At 40.7% G+C, this 6,125-nt stretch overlaps 1 pseudogene; it reads right to left on the bottom strand.

The window, feature by feature from the left end:
* Positions 1-529: 529 nt before the first annotated feature.
* On the bottom strand, positions 530-3,335 carry LOC124700652 (annotated as a pseudogene).
* Between the last annotated feature and the right edge of the window lie 2,790 nt (positions 3,336-6,125).

The following is a 6,125-nucleotide window of genomic DNA, read 5'->3' as shown; positions in this document are numbered from 1 at the left end:
ATGTGCGTGTTGAAGTTTCAAATAAACATGCTACAATATCGACTACCTGGCACCCAAAAATTGACAACACATCATAAGTTTTCAATGTTCTGAATGTCCGATTATATGAACCAACATCTTGAATGAAGTAATTGTGATAAGGGACCTCGGGTTTTCTCGGTAAAAGTGTAGGTGTGGTTTTGCAAAATCACTAGCGCAACAAGTTTCGTGGGACAAAGGAAGTATTACATTTGCGCCCATTTTTTCTTTCTAGTGTCAATGCATTTGAGTCCTCCGAATATGGTTAGAACTTGCCCTACCTTATCAAAGGGACATGGCTCATCAACCAGCTTTCCCCCCTCTGTTCATTTGTCCAAAAATCTCTAGCTAGGGAGTCCATTATAGGGTGGGCCTTTCCCTTCATTTTCTGAAAAATAAAGGCACAACAAGCTTAAACTACTAGACTCCATAGAAATTATGGATTATTGTCATTTCACAAACTTCTTATTTCGAAACAAGAACATATATTGGATTTATTGCATGGGCAGCATGATGGAATGTTGAAACCCTTCACTTATTACATACTTCACTTATATGTGAAAGAAGAGGTCGCTGCCTAGGTAACAGATTCAGAGGATACACCTTATAAAGACAGGATGGGGTTTACAACATGACCAACGAACAACACCACACCGGTGTCATCTTCACGGATAAGGAAGAGGAATGGATGATCAGCAACAAAATCGGTCCTCAAGGGCATTGACAGAAACGTCACCCCTACGGCAGTTGCCGCGGCAGCCACAGTTCCTTCTTCATTTACTTCGACAAATGATTTGTGCTGAATAGATGAGATGTACAGGTTTTGTGCCACTTGACAATCCACCATCTCTGAAAAATCTGCTCCTGGGCTGAATGGCAGCTGAAGACCCAAACCTTGGAGAAACTTGGATGCTTCAAATCCAAATGATATCTTGAACTTAGGGAGCTTGAACTGCCCGACTTCAACCTTCTCTGATGGGATATGGGTCTCTATGAACTCTGGCTCAGAGCTCAACCTTTTAACCAAGCTCCAGAGACCGTCACGTGCTTCTGGAAGAAGAATGTACATGGAAAATTGCCTCTTGTCCCCACCTTGCAGGTAAGGAAGCTTAAGTACCTTCAAGTTGTTGCTAGACGAAATGTATTGCTTCTTTGTGGTAGACATGAATGGTGTTTGAACTGAGCTCCCATCAAGAAGGTAGAACATATCATCCTTTGTCTTAGATGCGTCAAACTTCTCAGGCCAAGCTCCTTTGAAATAAAGGGCATTACCAAGAACCAGTTTAGTTGTACTATCAACAGATCCTTCAGGGAGGATATCTTTGATGAGACCTGATGTGATTTCCTCTACCCATGAGTTAACTTGATGAGCAGCTTCAGCAGGCTGGAGCAATGAAAAATACATCAATGGTTAGAACCGGCAAAATTACGAAACTTACTAGTTGCAGATTCTAGAATGAAAAAAATAATTATGCAATCAAAAGGATATACATCAAGTTTTAAATATGATTAAATAAATTAATAAATGGTAATAACAGCGCTGAGAGTGCAAAAAAACTTACTGAGTTATCATAAAGCATTTACGTAGATTTTTTTTACATCCATTTAATAGAAAAGGTTCACATATATTTCATGTATAAATTAAAATTAAGACAGTCTAGACGAACATAATAAATGGTCACCATTATATCTAGAGTATACTATGCAATAATACTATTTCCACAACCATGAACATTATGGTATGCTGTGTTATATCTCTTAGGGACGAAATTCCCTTGATGGAAATAAATGGAAACCACTTAAGGAACTGGACATAATTTATCATCCTCGAGGGTCAGAAACCACATCGTTACTATTGAAAACAGGTGGATTATTCAAATATACTAGAGGCAACATGAGACCACAATGAATAATATATAGTTCGAAAGTTACATCACTTCATGTAAATACCTAAAGTTCAGTAATTAAGTCCGATAAATATGGAAATGAATTAATAAATCTGTTACAAGATGAATACAAGTAGACAAGGAAATAAATAGCTCAAGCTTGAACTCTTTGATAGTCCAACGTTCTGTCCATTCTATTGCATTAATATGTACGGTAATGATGGGAATACCATATCACCTTGATGTGATGTTTAAGTCAATAAAATGTCCCTTCGATGAAAAAAATACAGTCAAAATACATATCTATATAATAGTGCAGAATTAAGCCCCCAAACTTGAAATCCATCATATATAAATAACTGCAAAATTTGAAATACAAAATGGTTGAAAAGTATTTTGGAAAATGTGAAGTATATTTGTTTCTACAGTAAATTTAAATTCTATTTAAAAATTATGAGTTAAAGTATACTCCAAACAATCTTAGTAAAAAGTAAGAGTTAAAGTATGTGTTAATAAACCAACCGTGCCACCCGAGTTCCTAATAATTAGGTTCATGCCTGACCAAAAATTAATAAAAGTATATGAAGATTATTTGATAAGTGTTGATATCATTAGAAAGTGTTTTGCAATACACATTCAATGATATTAATTTTTTACGACATAATCGAGATACTGTTGCTAATTTTTTGGGTCAAAGACTCATAAGCATGTGCGCATTATTCATGAGACCGGATGATACAACTATAGGGCTAATGATTAATCCCTTTTCCCATTGGTAATCATAGGTCAAAGGAATAGATTCATTAATTAGTACGGTTATATTAGTATACTTTTTTATACGACATATACAAAGAGAAACATGGATTGCGCTTGAAATGTTGCTAGTCCGAGTCAGCACAAAACAACCACTCTGTGAAACAATGGACATATATTTTGAAGAACTAGCTATACAATAATGAAGGGTTCAAGAAAGGATCACCTTAGTTTGAAAGTCGGCGGACTGCACGTTGGCCTTGTACCTGCCAACAGCAAGCTCCCGAAAGGAAGGCTTGAGCGCGAGTGACGCGTCGACAAAGATGCCGTTGGCGAAGGCGATGTGCGGGCCACCGACGCAGGACGCGTCGGTGAGCACGAGCTGCACCACTTGCTCAGCAAGGGCTTGGAGGCCCTCAGCCTCCTCACTTGCTTCCCCTGTCCCGAGAGTGGCGACAAGCTGCTCACGGGTGGCGCCCCTTGCACCAGCAGCGAGGAGGCTGAGCCCAACATGGAGGGAGAGTGGAGAGTAGGCAACATTAAAGGCTGCATACTCTGGGTTGGAGGATATGACGGAGGCGAGGCGGAGGGCGAAGCGGGTCTGGTTCGCGATAGAGAGGCGGACGTCGGTGGCTAAGGTGGCTGCCATGGCCAGAGAGGGTTTTTCCTTGGACTATGGCTACACTGAACACAAAATAGAGAACGGGAAGCACAATTTTCAGGGGTGTTTTCCTCGGTATTTAAAGGGCGTAATGGTTGGAACTTGGATGCTTTTTGCATTGTGCTGGCCAACATAAACCGTACGCAAAAGCAATCTGGAAGAGCTATCAAGCATCATAAAGGGAGATAAGATGATTTTAAGCGTCCTTTAATCAGTCACCGTCGCGTCACTTGGTTCTTGGATCTATCATATCCGACACGTCTGAATTCTATAGAACATCGGATTTATATGGAGATTACTTCGCGTCTCATTGCCTTTTATGCCTTGAATTTAGAAGCATGTGTGTTGCTTTCTTAAGGTCACACAACTGAATAACTGATTAGTACTAAATTCTAAGATTGGGATCGCGATGCCAATGTGTAAAGTTTTCCCTGGAAAGAAGAGCTGTGTGATGTAGCATAACTGACATGTGTGGATTTTTGTTGAGTATCACGAGTCGTGGGTTTAGCTCGTCGTCGTGAAACGGTGAAAGTAAAGTGTTACTATGAACCAACACTCAAAGCGTAGTAGGATTCCATTTCCCAACCGCTACGGCGCAACACAGTTTTTCCAACGACACTTGGAGGTTCCGCGCTTATTCTCACCGTCCAAACAGTTTTTAATCTTGATTTTCGTTCTGCATGTATGCAGTATGCATGGCTGTGTAGGATAGTTTTTTTTTTGGAAGGATGTACTAGGAGTTAGGACAGTTAATTAGTTGCATGCATAGATAAGTAATGTGAGTACTATTACGTAGCTCTGGTCAAGTGTTTAGCCTATTCGGGTGGTTCCTGGAGAGATTCTAGAAAGAAGAGGTCATGGTTAGTGAGTGGCTTAGTGCCTGGTGTTAGTGGCCGTGTGGTGCCCAGGTCGTTAGCGTGTGAGTACCTTGCAAAAGGGAGCCAGCGTGCTGAGAAAAAATAATGTAGAGTTTATGAACCAAGGAGGAAAATTCTTTGGCAAATCCTATGTGTACTACTTCCTTATTCTACTGGTCCCGATTGAGAGGAATATTCAGGAATTACACCCAAGCTTCAGAGAATTTGGAGTTAAGAGAGAGAACGCCATTGCTAGAGGAAGACGAGCAGTGACGTGAGCCAAGTGAGCCCGGCCGAAGCCTTCCTGTTTCAAGACGAGTTGGTCTTCGTTGTTCCCCATGACCCCATCTATTTGTAGTTGTTCGTCGAGTCTCTTCTGATCTGGCTGAAACCCAGCTACCCCATCCTCTGGCCTAGGCATAGTACGGAATGGGTCGCTAACAGTCCTCTAGTTCCTTAGGGCTTGACCCCAAGGCCACTAGTGCAAAACGAGGCTGTAGCACTGGTTTGTAAGTGGCTTTAGCACCGGTTGCTCAATCAGTGCAAAGCATCCGGTGCTACCAGCACCGTTGTGTTACGAACCGGCGCTAAAGAGGCACCACGTGGCTGGCTGCCGAGCCTCCGGGCGGAGGACCTTTAGCACCGATTCGTAATAGAAATCGGTGCTAAATATTTCTGTCGCGGCAGCGTTTTGGTGCGTTTTTCTGCCGCGGTGGGGAAGTGAACCAGAACATTGCCGCGACAGAGTCTGCCGCCATGCTCCATTTGAAACACGTTAATGCACACATATAGGAAATCATTATATTACACAACATGGCCGAACATATTACATAATGGTACGGTACACGTTATGCATATCTATGTACAATATAATTTTTACAAATCATAATTTTCCATAATCGATTGGGCGCTGATGGAATTATCCGTTTGGATCTATGACTTGGTCAAGTAAAAATCCTGCCAATTCTTCTTGAATTGCTCGTACACGCTTGGTTGCTAGAAGACAGTCCCGCAACCGTTCGATCTAATAATTTAAAGAAGGTGGTCAATATATATGAATCAAACACAACACAATTGATCAATTGTAATAAAATTAAATTATGAATAATTGTTTACGTACTTGAAATTGTTCTAAAATTATCCCCGTCTGGCAGGTCGTCTGGCGAATGAACTCGCAAACATAGAATCTACGTAAATTATTCCCGTCTTTTTACGTCAAGCACTTTACAAGAACAGAGTTCAATCAAAATAATAAGCAAGGATGGTAATGGTATTGAAACTAAAATCAAAGAGATGCGCGAACCTAGCTAGTACTAGTACTTACCGGTATTTGTTTAAGTTGAAGCTCGCTTTTCCACTCACCAGGAGCCTCATTGGTGAACCGTTTCCAAGCCCTGTCCGGCAAAGAAAATGAATAAAAGAGTTAATTACTTGATATCGGAAAGAAAAAACGAAAGTTGCCGATATACAACCATAATGATTGAGATTACCTCTGGAGTATATCAGCCATGTTCCCCCACGCCGCAAGGGATTTACCTTTCGAGTCCATGACTTCTACTACTCCGACGTTAGGTTCAATGATTAGCAGGATAAAGTAAAACATGCGCACATGCATAACTCATCAATTACACTTAACATCGAGTAAGCGAAATAGATTTAATGTGTTCAAGAAAGTAACACTCACTTGAAGTTGTAAGGAAATAGTATTTCCCTTTTGTGTGTGTTGCCTTAACACTGATACCAAGTTATCCTCTGTGTCCTTGGCATGGCGTTGGACACTATAATCATTCACGGTATATGGGTCAATGAACCCAATGTTATAAATTTGTCCTTTTCGTCATTCGCGGATCTTCATTCTGCATAATATAGTGAGTATAATTATGCATGCAATGGACGAGCCACGGGAGAGACTTAATTACATAAATAATACTTACAGACAATATGCACTGA

The sequence above is a fragment of the Lolium rigidum genome, chromosome 3 (genome assembly GCF_022539505.1).
Source record: "Lolium rigidum isolate FL_2022 chromosome 3, APGP_CSIRO_Lrig_0.1, whole genome shotgun sequence".
Lineage (NCBI taxonomy): Eukaryota > Viridiplantae > Streptophyta > Magnoliopsida > Poales > Poaceae > Lolium > Lolium rigidum.
This window is presented reverse-complemented; position numbering and strand designations above follow the sequence as displayed.